The sequence below is a fragment of the Rana temporaria genome, chromosome 6 (genome assembly GCF_905171775.1).
Source record: "Rana temporaria chromosome 6, aRanTem1.1, whole genome shotgun sequence".
NCBI classification, from domain to species: Eukaryota; Metazoa; Chordata; class Amphibia; order Anura; family Ranidae; genus Rana; species Rana temporaria.
In genome coordinates this window covers 188070804-188085809 of record NC_053494.1, presented here as the reverse complement: position 1 = coordinate 188085809, position 15006 = coordinate 188070804, and the positions used below count along the sequence as shown (strand labels likewise).

General features: G+C 45.8%; 1 protein-coding gene across 1 annotated transcript in view; it reads left to right on the top strand.

Annotated features, from left to right (window-relative positions):
* Window positions 1-6093: 6093 nt before the first annotated feature.
* Window positions 6094-15006, top strand: part of LOC120944114 (protein mono-ADP-ribosyltransferase PARP15-like) — a 59981-nt gene continuing 51068 nt past the window's right edge. The window contains exon 1 of the mRNA XM_040358005.1: window positions 6094-6345. The gene's annotated coding sequence lies outside the window, so the exon portion shown is untranslated. The remainder of the gene's footprint in view (window positions 6346-15006) is intronic.

Below are 15006 nucleotides of genomic sequence, written 5' to 3'. Positions count from 1 at the left end.
ATTTATACATTTCCACATACCTTCTCTTATTAGCAGCATTTTCATCTTGAATTTCCAAGACGGGTAATTCTGGCTTGTCAGATTTGAAAATTTAAGCTTTGTTGCAGCTGTGTTACTGATAATATTGTTTTATGCTTTTGCAGTCTTTCCTCCATTCGTCTTTCAGGACAGCCACCATAGAGAGACCTTGGCTCCTCCCATCTCAGGAAATACCGCCTTCTAATACAAGATTTAAGCCTCATGGTCCCGCCGGCCCCTCAGTTATGGTGTTTCCTCCAGCATCTCGGTAGTCGCATACCTGGAAGATCTTCTCCTGTTTGCCTCTTCCCCGGAGCAGTTGTCCTGGGATCTACAGGTAGGAAGAGACATCCTAGAAAATTTGGGGTGGCTCTTGAACCAGGAGAAATCCAGCTTGGTTCCATCCCAAAAGGTCACCTTCTTGGGCTACGTGTTGGATTCAACAAAGCAGAAGGTCTTCCTTCCCTTAGAGAAGATCCAGAAAGTGGACAGGGAAATGTTGTTGCTCCAGGGCAGCCAGCTGGTCAGCACCGCCGTGATGGGGGTCTTAGGAGAAGTCAGATGTGTGTGGACTGTGGTGAGGAGACTATTGGATAAAACCAGAGCAACCGAGCTGGAGCTGACTGACTGAGCCCTGCATGGTGCACCTGAGAGGAGGTCAGTGACAGCGCCACCAGGCCAGTCTGAGGGGGGAGGGGGTCACTGATGTAAGGGGGGAGTGAATATGATAATGTAAGGGGGCACTAATATAAAGGTTTCCCCCTTATATCAGTAACCCCCCTTAACTTAGTGTATTCTTTCTGCGGAAGGTGGTCTCTGGTCAACAGAGTCGCCACCCCCCCATGTTTCAAGTTCCTGGTGTCCCCCTTGATGATTGACGACTTTTAACTGGAATTTGCTTATATATATTAGTGGTGTCAAACGATTAAAATTTTTAATCGCGATTAATCGCATTAATGTCATAGTTAACTCACGATTAATTCGTCATAAATTTTGATCGCTGTTTTCTAGCTGATCTAAAACCATTTTTGACATAAAGGGACACTTTTGGACAATCTACAGTTTTCAGGCAGAAAGAATAGTTTTTATTTTATAAAAGTACATGTAGGACACTGGGCAGACCACTAGGGACAAGGGGGGTGTATATTTTTTACATACAGTACTGTAATCTATAAGATTACAGTATACTGTGTGTATTGTGTTTGTTTACTTTTTTGAATTTGGCGACGTTCTCCGCTCCCGTGCGTCGTAACGTCGCAGGGAACGGAGATCGGCGGCACACAGACACTGTGAATCGAGCGAGGAGGACCCGCTCGATCACACAGCGGGGTGGCATCGCTGGATCCAGGGACAAGGTGAGTAACTTGCCTGTGAATCCAGCGAGAAGGTAAGCCGCGCCGCTGCACACTCTGCACGTCCACCCCGAGCGTTAATCGCGCGATAAAAAAATTGACGGCGTTAACATGGGTTTGCGTTAACGCCGTTAATATCGCGTTTAACGCACAGCACTAATATATATATATATATATATATATATATATATATATATATATATATATATATATATATATAAAGCCCTATGTGCTTTCATATCTGTCTTATCTATATATAATACACTCTTCCAATGTGCTTTAAAATATATGGCTTTCCCTTTCATAAACAAGAAAGTTATGCTATGGTGCTGGAATGAATTTTTTTCCAGGACTGGTTTTTACTCCCAGTCCGGCCCTGCCTTTGATAATTGATAATGAGGAAGCTAGCTGAGAAATTGATAAAAACAGGTTATTCAACATTTCAGCATTGACTCACCTTGTGCAGCCTTAGTAGACAATGGAATCTCACTGCAGCTGGCAAATGCATCTCTGCAGCAGATTGATAAGAATTAAGTGGGCTTGCTTGTCTTCTTGACAGGTCGCCACTGCAGCCTCTGCTTGCCCTCTGTTCCGACATGTTCAGTTACCTAAGGAACTAGTCTTCGCTTCTTGATCATATACGGCTTGGACCCCGCCTCTTCTGAGCCACGCCTTCACTGATGTCCCCTCTGTTCAGCCACACCTAAGGCAAGGGCGACTTTTCAGCTGTACTTCTGCTCTTGACCACTGGGAGGCTATATGGCCTCCGAGCTTTCCCCTCCTCTTATTCCGTCTTCCTCTGACGTCAGATTCTCCTGCCGCTTCTTGACCCCGCCGATGCGGAACTAGAAACGAGCCTCCTTCTCCCTGCATGATGTCCTCTGCGCCAGCTTCAACTTCTCCCAAAACCGCCGCCTCTTCTGGATCGGTTGCCGCTTGCCTCCTTAGCCTATAATTTAGCCTCCAGCCCATTCGGTAAGGAGAGGCACTGTCACAGCTAGCTGTCTCCTCCTTCTGCTTCCACTTTTTTCAATCAGTTGTCGTAGTAGAGTCTTCATGTCACCTCAGGAGTTAGAGACGATGAGCCTAGTATCATAGCCCTTCAGCTGAGCTCCACCGCTGACGACTTCCTGAGGTGACAGGCAATTGAGCCCTGACCAAACCCGCTTTTTATAGGGGTTCCTTGGGCTTCTAGAAGCTTCTCACACGAGTCTAAGGGTTTCAATAAACCCCAATTAAACGTCTCAAGGCACCTTTCTATCTTGTGTGGCCTACTTTTCTAGGGCAGCCTTGAAACCTGTTAGCTGCTGCAGTCCCATTAGAAAAGGGGCCGGGGGAACTTGAAACCCCCTATCCCTTTTCTTTTACATTCTGACAGTTGGGGGGGGGGGGGTCACAGGGAGCCTTCCCGGCTGGTAGAATACAATGTTCATCCCTTCAGCCCCAGAAGATTTGGCTGCTCAATGACCGGGCAATTTTTTGCGATACGGCACTGCGTCAAAGAGTGACAATTTTTGAAAACAAAAAATCTTTTACTTTTTTGCTATAGTAAATAGCCAAATTTAAAAAAAAAAACGATTCTTTCCTCAGTTTAGGCCGATATGTATTCTATTCTTGGTAAAAATTGATTGGTTTGTGCAAAAGTTATAGCGTCTACAAACTATGGGAAAGATTAATGGCATTTATGTGGCGTTTTTATAAATGTATTTATTTTTTACTAGTAATGGCGGTGATCTGGGATTTTTTGAACTATTGCAACGTTGCGGCGGACAGGTCAGACACTTTTGACACATTTTTGGGACCATTGACGTTTACAGAGTGATCAGTGCTATAAATTTACTAAGTAAATGTCAATGGCAGGAAAGGAGGTTAACACTAGGGGGAGATCAAGGGGTTGACTGTGTTCCCTATTGTGTGTTCTAACTGTGGGAGGATGGGACTAACAAGGAGAGATGACAGATCGTGGTTTTTACTTTGTAGAAAAACACGATCTGTCTTCTCTCTTCAGACAGCACAGGGATTTTTGTGTTTACACACACAAGCCCCCATGCTGCCGCTCGTGCATGTGACCGAGCTTGGCCAGTGGCGATCGCACCGGCTGGCCATGCGCATCGGTTTCCCCGCTGTGCAGCAGGCGCACGCGCCCTCTGGTGGCTCACCTGAGCGAAGCCGTATATGTATGGTATTTCGCCCAGGAGAGCCATTCTGCCACAGTATATCTTCGTAAGCCGGTCGGAAACCAGTTAAAGGGCTAGTGGCTATAGCCGCTGGCAGCAATCGCATGCAGAAAACTATCAATGGATCAACTTGGGTACAATCTGCCTGCCCATACATTGATCGAAATTAGTCGAAATGTACACAGAATTCCACTTTAACCCCAGACATAATAAGAAAATAAATCAGTGCAAAAATGACAAATGAACCCCTGTATAGCAGCTGAACACCAGGGTTAATAATCACAAAATAGAGAAACAAATACAGATGGTGCAGCGCTCAAATAAAATAATATAATATACACGCTGTATACATCGGCACCGATCGTGGTGCCTTCATTGTGAGTGTTTTTTTACCTTTATTACGTTTATCCAAACGGAGAGCACTATGTTTTGGCATTTGTTTATTACATGACCTGGGATGACCTATCGGTTTCTCTGTGACGTCTCTACTACTGCTGGATTTGCTGATATTTACACATAAAGTAGGGTGACCAGACATCCCCAGTTTCAGGGGACAGTCCCCTGATTGAGGACACTGGGCCAGATCCTCAAAAGGGATACGCCGGCGTATCTACTGATACGCCGTCGTATCCCTGTTTCTATCTTTGGAACTGATCCACAGAATCAGTTTCCAAGAGATAGACAGAAGATCCGACATGTGTAAGGCCCCATACACACCAGAGGATTTATCCGCGGATACGGTCCAGCGGACCGTATCCGCGGATAAATCCTCTCGAGGATTTCAGCAGATTTCTATGCGATGGCGTGTACACACCATCGCATTGAAATCCGCGCCGAAATCCTCTGGCGATGACGTGTTGCGCCGTCGCCGCGATTATGACGCGACGACGGGCGCGACGCTGTCATATAAGGAATTCCACGCATGCGTCAAATCATTACGACGCGTGCGGGGAATCCCTTTGGACGGATGGATCCGGTGAGTCTGTACAGACGAGCGGATCCATCCGTTGGGATGGACTTCAGCAGATGGATTTGTTGAGCATGTCAGCAAATATTCATCTGCTGGAAATCCATCCCAGGGGAGATTTATCCGCGGATAAATATCCGCCGGAGTGTACACACCATAGAATCTATCCGCTGAAACCCATTCGATGGGATTTATCTGCGGATAGATTCTATGGTGTGTACGGGGCCTAAGGGACTTACACTGCCGGATCTTAGGATGCAGTACCGCATCCGCCGCTGGGGGCATTTTGCGTCGAAATGCCGCCTCGGGTATGCAAATTAGCACTTACGGAGATCCACAAAGCTTTTCAGCTTTGTTTTTTCTCCGTAAGTTTTAGTTTGCAATCGTAAAATTAGGGCTGCTTTTACAAAGTGTAAACTGTTTACACCTTGTAAAAGCAGACCCTTCTGTCCAGCGACGCGTTTTTTTTTTTTGTTTTAAATTTTTTTTTTTTCGCCGTATCTTTTTTTTTTCCCGACGCAACTTTATTGACCCGGCGCGATCCACAAAGCTCGGCGTAACGTAATTTCGCGCTATGCACGTCGGGGAAAATGACGTCACGAGCATGCGCAGTGCGGCCGGCGCGGGAGCGTGCCTAATTTAAATGGGAATCGCCCCCATTTGAAGAGGAACGCCTTGCGCCGGCGGACTTTAAGTTACACAGCCGAAAATTTCTAGGTAAGTGCTTTGTGGATCGGGCACTTAGGTAGAAATTTTAAGGCAGTGTAACTTAAATGGGAATTTTTACGTTACGCCGGCTCTTTGTGGATCTGGCCCACTGTCCCCGGACCAAGTCTGTCCCTGGTTTTGTCCCCAGATTGGATTTAATAGGGGGCAGGGGCAATTTCAAAGACAGTCAGTGTGGAATTAAAATAAAAAAAATTGAATTACACACCCCCGCTCTGCCGTGCCTACTAGCATAGGGGGGTTGTATTTTCCCATTATCTGGGCCCCTTTCTGATGATCATGTGCTGGTCGGAGCGGAGGGAATATTTCTTCAGTTTCGGGCGCATGCCCATTCAGCTCCGCTCGCATGTTATTCTGCATTGGCTTAAGTCCCGGTCAGCCACCTGCCTATCTCATTGCCTTCCCTGGCGGAGGGATCTTCCTCCGCTCCCCATCCAGTAGTAGACGGGGCCCGCAGAGTAATACTTGAGAGGTTGTGAGGCGCGGCGGCGACGGGCAGAAAGTGCTGATTGTTGCCATTACTAGTAAGAAAAAATATGTCCCCGGATTTCATTTAAAAAATCTGGTCACCTTAACATAAAGCGCATTTGACCCTCCATGATCAAAGGGTCCAGGTGGTGAGGTGAAAGGCCATTTCATGTGGTGGTGGATGTGTGTCTAGCACGTGTGAAGTTACCTACCTACCTACCTAGTCATCTGTCTGTCTACATTGGCACTCACTGGAGGTGTACTGCGATTTTATGGACTTTCTATTCATCTTTTATAATTTGGCATACAGTAGTTTCAAGAAATGAAAGTGAAAATGCACAACAATATAAGGCGTGTTCGTTCTGCTGTAGAAATCCCCAAGCAACCCGAGAGTACAAATACTGCTGCTGTATTTGTATTAGTGCACTTGCAACAAAAGACGAGGACAGCCTGTTTCTCTACTCCATTTCTGACTAACTTTGACCCTGTATCTATTTTTATTGATTTTTTTCTAAATGACCACCAAGATGAATGGAAAAGCAAAAAAATAGAGACCATCCAACCTCAACAAAACAATAACAAAAAAAAAATCCACCAGTAAAGAAATCGGGATCTTAATACACTCAAGTTTGTCGGGGTAAGTTTCAATATTTGAAATATTTTCTTGTGTGGGTAACTATCCATATGTTTCTGTTTTTTTTTTTTTTTTTTCAGAAGCAATTTTTGAGCTTTGGAAAATACTAGATGTCTGGTTTTCATATTGGTTTAATGGTGTCTATATTTTAAAATAATGGGGTTCATTTAATAAAGTACTTGAGATTGTTCACTTAGCAACGATATTAGGGTATAAGGTGAAGTTGTGTTCATTTCATTCTTGAAATCCTGTTTTCTAACTTTTCCTAGCTCATGACTGAATCTAAAAAAAAAAAATTGTTTTACCTTATTCACACTGTGAACACATTGCTCGGTGAACAACCCCTACTCCTTTTAGTAAATGAACCCCACTAAAAAAGTATGCAGCAAGCACTGTAAGGCCTTGTACACACGACCGAGGAACTCGTCGGAAAAGACACATAGTTTTCCTCGACAAGTTCCTTGTTCGGCATGTCAAGGAACTCGACAAGCTTGCTTTGCGTACACACGGTCAAGACAAAATCTCATCTTCTCAAACGCGGTGACGTACAACACATACAACGGCAGGGGAAGTTCGATTCCACTGGCACAACCCTGGGGGCTGCTTTTGCTAATCTCATGTTACTGCGTGTTAAGTAAAAGTTTGGTAAGAGACAATTTGCACTTTTCAGCCTGTTACAGCGTGACAAATGTGTTATCTCCATTACAAATGCTACTTTTACCGAAGATCTGCTCCCGTCTCATACTTTATTCTGAGCATGCGCGGGTTTCTTAGCATACACACGCTCGCGTTTCTCTTCGAAAATCAGCCTGACGAGAAACACGACGAGGAAATTGAGACTCCCGACGAGGAAAAAGAGAACTTGTTCTCTTTTTTCCTCGTCGAGTTCCTCAGCAGTTTCCTCGATGAAAAACGTACACACGACCGGTTTCCTCGGCAAAAAAGCTCTGCCACAAAATTTCTTGATGGATTCTGTCAAGGAAAACGGTCGTGTGTACGAGGCCTTAGAATGAAATCTGATGGGAAGCTGCAGATATGCTTTTTAAAGTCAGCTGCTATTTGGACACACTGCTTTATTAGTAACACCACTTCTACCAAGTGGCAAAATCACTAATCTCAATATAATATATTAAAATGGTTATTTCTTAGACAGCATGCTAACACCGCCAGCTCAACAACTACTTCTCATATAAGTCACTTCTTTGGGAGTTCTTCAAACTTTGACTTTGGTCGTGGACCTCGTGGTTGGTTCATAAAATAGCCCCCACTGCATGTTGCACTGTCCATTGTTTGGTAGAATATCTTCCTCTTCAGCCTGGTGCACACTAAAGCCTTGTACGCACGATCGGATTTTCATCAGTCAAAGCATAGGACTTTTTTCTGAAGGGCGTTGGCCAGGAACTTGTCTTGCATACAAACAACCAACACAAAACTACATAGTTTTTCAGCTCTTTAATGCCACCCTTAGGGCACCTTTTTCTAATGTTGTGTTATGGTTAGAATTGCCTCTGAGCATGTACTTGTGTACACACGGTTGGAAAATCCGACAACACACAATCGTTGGCGGAACAATTTTAAAGCATGCTATACCACATTTGCATGCGGAAAATCTGACGATTGTCCAATGGAGCGTACAAACGGTCGGATTTTACGACAACAGCCTGCCATCACACAATTCCCGTCAGAAAATCCGATTGTGTGCATGAGGCTTAATACCATTTTTTCCCGGCGTATAAGACGATCTTTTGTACTTAAAAATTTCCCTCAAAATTCGGGGGTTGTCTTATACGCCGTTACCTGTATGCACGGCGGGCGTCCATTGTTCAAAAGCCGAACTTCCTCCTTGTGCTGTTCCGTGTTAGGCGGAACACTCAGTTTCCCAGCAGCGCCTCTGTTCAGTGTTCCGCCTATCACAGATGTCTTCTCATCCTTGGCCTCAGACGAGAGGACATCCGTGATAGGCGGAACACTGAACACACGCTCTGCTGGGAAACTGAGTGTTCCACCCATCACAGAACAGCACGAGGAGGAGGCGCGGCTTTTGAACAATGGACACCTGCAATCTGACTGAGACTCTGCATGTCAGGGATATGGTAAGGGATCGTCGAGGTGAGGAATGCAATGGCACAGTGAGGTATGCAATGGCACATTGAGGCATGTAATGGCACAGTACAGTGAGGCATGTAATGGCACAGTGAGGCATGTGATGGCACAGTGAGGCATGTAATGGTACAGTACAGTGAGGCATGTAATGGCACAGTACAGTGAGGCATGTAATGGCACAGTACAGTGAGGCGTGTAATGGCACAGTGAGGCATGTAATGGCACAGTGAGGCATGTAATGGCACAGTACAGTGAGGCATGTAATGGCACAGTACAGTGAGGCATGTAATGGCACAGTGAGGCATGTAATGGCACAGTGAGGCATGTAATGGCACAGTACAGTGAGGCGTGTAATGGCACAGTGAGGCATGTAATGGCACAGTGAAGAATGTAATGGTATAGTACAGTGAGGCATGTAATGGCACAGTGAGGCATGTAATGGTACAGTACAGTGAGGCATGTAATGGCACAGTGAGGCATGTAATGGTACAGTACAGTGAGGCATGTAATGGCACAGTGAGGCATGTAATGGCACAGTGAGGCATGTAATGGCACAGTGAGGCATGTAATGGCACAGTACAGTGAGGCATGTAATGGCACAGTACATTGAGGCATGTAATGGCACAGTGAGGCATGTAAAGGCACAGTGAGGCATGTAATGGTATAGTACAGTAAGGCATGTAATGGCACAGTGAGGCATGTAATGGTACAGTACAGTGAGGCATGTAATGGCACAGTACAGTGAGGCATGTAATGGCACAGTGAGGCATGTAATGGTACAGTACAGTGAGGCATGTAATGGCACAGTACATTGAGGCATGTAATGGCACAGTGAGGCATGTAAAGGCACAGTGAGGCATGTAATGGTATAGTACAGTAAGGCATGTAATGGCACAGTGAGGCATGTAATGGTACAGTACATTGAGGCATGTAATGGCACAGTACAGTGAGGCATGTAATGGCACAGTGAGGCATGTAATGGTACAGTACAGTGAGGCATGTAATGGCACAGTACAGTGAGGCATGTAATGGCACAGTGAGGCATGTCATGGTACAGTACAGTGAAGCATGTAATGGCACAGTGAGGCATGTAATGGTACAGTACAGTGAAGCATGTAATGGCACAGTGAGGCATGTAATGGTACAGTACATTGAGGCATGTAATGGCACAGTGAGAAAAGGGGGTCGTCTTATACGGCGAGTATATCCCAAAACTACGATTTTAGCTGGAAAATTAGGGGGTCGTCTTATACGCCGGCAAATACGGTAGTTTTTTTTTTGTTCAACTGAGCTCCGGTCGGACCAAACTGTTGGCTTCTGTCTTACCAATTGCCATACACACAGGCTGAATATCAGCGGGTTTTTAGTGAACCAGCCAATGTCTCCTGACATAAACTAGCCATTAGGTAAGCTGTTTCCATTGGTATGCGTACACCTTTGGATTCTGACATGAAGTTGGTTGAGAGATGTCATCTCTTCATCTGCCGCTTTAATCAATATTTGCTTTTCATGAAAAGGTCACTTTTTCTTTAATTTCCATGATGCTGTTTAACCACTTGACAACTGGGCACTTAAACACCCTTAATAACCAGACCAATTTTCAGCTTTTGGTGCTCTCACGTTTTGAATGACAATAATTGTCATTCAAATTTCATTGTAACCAAATGAAATTTTTGTCCTTTTTTTACCACAAATAGAGCTTTCTTTTGGTGGTATTTGATCACCTCTGCGTTTTTTGTTTTTTTCGCTATTAATGAAAAAAGAACGAAAATTTTGTAAAAAAATTAATTTTTCTTCATTTCTATCATATCATTTTGTAAAAAAGTAATTTTTCCTCATACATTTGGCCTAAAATGCATACTGCTACATATTTTTGGTAAAAAAAAAAAAAAAATTTGGATATTATTTAGTCTGGGTGAAAGTTATAGGGTCTACAAGCTATGGTACCAATTTCTGAAAATTGAACAATTTGATCACACCTGAAGTACTGACAGCTTCTCTCATTTCTTGAGACCCTAACAAGCCAATAAAGTACAAATACCCCCCAAATGACCCCTTTTTGGAAAGTAGACATTCCAAGGTAGTTAGTAAGAGTCATAGTTAGTTTTTTGAAGTTGTCATTTGTTCCCACAATTCTTTGCAAAATTAAGATTTTTTTTTTTTTTTTTTTCATACCAATATTGTCATTATAACAAGTTATTTCTCTCACATGGCATGTATATTCCACAAATGACACCCCAAAATATATTCTGCTGCTCCTCCTGAGTATGGCGATACCACATGTGTGAGACTTTTACACAGCGTGGCCACATACAGAGGCCCAACACCGAAGTAGCAACTTCAAGCATTCTAGGAGCATAAATTACACATCTAATCTCTCAACCACCTATTACACTTTTGAAGGCCCTGGAGCACCAGGACAATGGAAACGCCCACAAAGTGACCCCATTTTGGAAAGCTAACACCCCAACGTATAATCTATGAGGCATAATGAGTCTTTTGAACAGTTCATTTTTTTCCAGATGTTCTTGGAAAATGTGGAAAAAAATAAAAACGCATTTTTTTTACAGAAAGTTGTCCATTTATAGGATATTTCCAACACATAGCATGTACATAGAAAAAATTACACCCCAAAATATATTCTGCTGCTCCTCCTGAGTATGGCGATACCACATGTGTGAGACTTTTACACAGCGTGGCCACATACAGAGGCCCAACACCGAAGTAGCAACTTCAAGCATTCTAGGAGCATAAATTACACATCTAATCTCTCAACCACCTATTACACTTTTGAAGGCCCTGGAGCACCAGGACAATGGAAATGCCCACAAAGTGACCCCATTTTGGAAAGCTAACACCCCAACGTATAATCTATGAGGCATAATGAGTCTTTTGAACATTTCATTTTTTTCCAGATGTTCTTGGAAAATGTGGAAAAAAATAAAAACGCATTTTTTTTACAGAAAGTTGTCCATTTATAGGATATTTCCAACACATAGCATGTACATAGAAAAAATTACACCCCAAAATATATTCTGCTGCTCCTCCTGAGTATGGCGATACCACATGTGTGAGACTTTTACACAGCGTGGCCACATACAGAGGCCCAACATCCAAGAAGCACCATCAGGTGTTCTAGGGACATAAATTACACATCCAATTTCCTTACAATCTATCACATTTTTGAAGGGCCTTCATATTTCTAACACAGCATGTACATACCAAGAATTACACCCTAAAATACATTCTGCTGAGTAATGGGTAAAAAAAAAAGAAGATTACCTGTGGTTTTAGTAGTGCAATTGTCCACAGAAGGAGAGCCCCGATCCAGGCAGCAGGCAGGGACGTGGTCACTGGTCAGCGACAGTGAATGGAATTGTCCAAGCAGCAGGCAGCAGGCAGGAATATTGTCCATAGTCAGGCAAAATATTCGTCCTGGTAGGAACATGGTCCAAGTAGCGGACCATGGGTAGGGGAATGGGGACAGGGGTAGAGGCTTCTCCCACCCAAATCTCTTTGAAGCCTCCGGGCAACCAGACCCTAATCCGGGAATGAGAAAACTAAAAAATTAGTTTTTTCATCCAGAAAAACAATTCTGGAGCCCCTCACATATGTGAGACCCCTGTGTTCCCACTAGTATAGCAGGGTAAAAGATCAATCCAAGGGGCAGGCAAAAAACGTGGTCAAACAGTCAAGGGTCAGTTCCAGAGCAGGCAGATGTAGGTACAGTTTAGGGTTAGGCAAAAGAGTGGTCGTATAACAAGCCAGGGTCAGTTCCAGAGAAGGCAGAGGTATGTTTAGGGTTAGGCAAAAGAGTGGTCGTATAACAGGCCATGGTCGATTCCGGAGAAGGCAGAGGTATGAGTGCAGTGGCATAAGGGGTGTGGGGGGAAATTACAGGAAATTAGAATTGCGTTTACCATACGTCCCTAATAATGAAGAAACGTATGGTAACGGCGGAAACATGTTCCAATACAGAGGCCTGGTTGGGAAGGACAATCGGGACAGTAATACACAGTGTCTTTTCGAATTCCTCTTCTGGAGCACACCCGTCACCTCTTCTGATTTCTGTGGCCTGTTTCAGGGGAGGGGGTTTTCTCAGGAAAGTGACGCTCGTGGAGTCTGCTCACAGAATCAGAGCGAATATTTTCCGGTGGGTTTTCAGGGTACAAAAGGGCGGTGATGACTTCTTCTTGATAGTCCAGATATGATACGGGGTTCTCTGATGACTTTTTGTAGATTACATAGGAGTTATAAAAGGCCAAACTAAAAAAATAAATGGACACTTTCTTGTACCAGTGGCGGGATTTTCTTGTGGGCAGGTAGGGTTCTATCATCTGGTCATTGAAGTCCACTCCCCCCATGAACAAATTATAGTCATAGATGCACTTTGGTTTTTGGATTGGGCCGGTTCTTTGGGGGACTTCCACGCAGGTGTCGTCGTGGATTGATGTAAGCATGTGGACGTTCCGTTTGTCCCTCCACCTGACAGCCAATATCTCCTGGTTCCTCAATGCTGCAGACTCCCCTCGTCTGAGCTTTTGATCCACCAGTTTTTGCGGGAAGCCTTTCCTGTTGGGTCTTATTGTGCCACATGCTGGGGTATTCCGGAGGTAAAGACAGCGAAACAGGGGCAAGCTGGTGTAGAAATTATCCACATAAAGGTGGTATCCCTTTCCAAAGAGTGGATACATCAGATTCCAGACCACTTTTCCGCTGACTCCCATATACTCTGGACATTCAGGGGGATGCAGTTGGGAGTCCTTCCCTTCATACACCATGAATGAGTAGAGGTACCCTGTGGCTCTGTCGCAAAGCTTGTACATTTTGACCCCATATCGGGCCCTTTTGCTGGGGATGAACTGCTTGATGCCCAGCCTGCCTGAGAATTTGACAAGGGACTCGTCCACAGATATGTTCTGTTCAGGGGTATATAATTGGGGAAATCGTTGAGCGAAAAAATTTAGAAGTGGCCTAATTTTATATACTGTAGCTTGTCAAAAGCAGGGTCATTTCGGGGAGGGCACTGGGCGTTATCGTTAAAGTGGAGGAACCGCATAATTATTAAATATCGGGATCTTGGCATAAGGGAGGAGAAGAGTGGCATGTGGTGAATGGGTTTGGTGGACCAGTAGGAGTACAATTGTTTTTTTTTTGAAAGTGCCATAGTAAAGGTTAGGCCTAAGAACATTTTAAATTCGTCCACGGTTAGTTCTCTCCACTCAAAGGGGCGGGCATATCTGGAACCAGGGTTACTTCTTATGTACTGTTGTGCGTAGAGATTGCACTGGGCCACAATGAAGGATAGCAAATCTTCGGTGAAAAGTAAATTAAAAAAATTAAGCATTGAAAAGTTTTCGGTGTTCACCTGGACACCTGGCTGGGCAGTGAAAGGGGGGATATTTGCTGCTCCGGAATTAGGGGGAAGCCACAGGGGGTTTTGAAGGCCATAGGGAAGGCTGGCATGGCCCCTTTGTTGCAGTGGCACAGCGCTTGAGGCGGACGGCACAGCGCTTGAGGCGGACGGCACAGCGCTTGAGGCGGACGGCACAACGCTTGAGGCGGACGGCACATCGCTTGAGGCGGACGGCACATTGCTTGAGGCGGACGGCACATCGCTTGAGGTGGACGGCCCTGCGCGTCTGGGAGTAGGCCGCTTCTCCACGCCAGCACCCCTTCTTTTCCTGGGCCCACGTTCCTCTTCAGATTCTGAATCCGACCCACTGTCTATAACTGGTTCATAGGCCGAATCCGAATCGGACAGAGACTCCTTGCTGCTCTCATCGCTCATGGCAAGTAGAAGATGTACGGCCTGCTCACCGGTAAAGAATTTTTTTGCCATACTGGTGGCTGGTGAGGCTGTACTGCAGAGCACTGTGGTGGCACTGATGGACACAGGTGGGCACTTATGTGCACTGTAGTGGCACGGGTGTGGCTCTGGTGGGCACAGGTGGCTCTGGTGGGCACAGGTGGCTCAGGTGGCTCTGGTGGCTCTGGTGGGGCTCTGGTGTGCACTGATTAGCAGAAGGCGGCACTTATGTGCACTGTAGTGGCACAGGTGTGGCTCTGGTGGGCACAGGTGGCTCTGGTGGGCACAGGTGGCTCTGGTGGGCACAGGTGGCTCTGGTGGGGCTCTGGTGTGCACTGATTAGCAGAAGGCGGCACTTATGTGCACTTTAGTGGCACGGGTGTGGCTCTGGTGGGCACAGGTGGTTCTGGTGGGCACAGGTGGCTCTGGTGGGCACAGGTGGCTCTGGTGGGCACAGGTGGCTCTGGTGGCTCTGGTGTGCACTGATTAGCAGAAGGCGGCACTTATGTGCACTGCACTGTAGTGGCACGGGTGTGGCTCTGGTGGGCACAGGTGGCTCTGGTGGGCACAGGCAGCACTGGTGGGCACAGGCAGCACTGGTGGGCACAGGCGGCACTGGTGGGCACAGGCGGCCCTGGTGGCACTGGTGGGCGCAGGCGGCACTGGTGGGCGCAGGCGGCACTGGTGGGCGCAGACGGCACTGGTGGGCACAGGCGGCACTGGTGGGCACAGGCGGCACTGGTACGGCACTG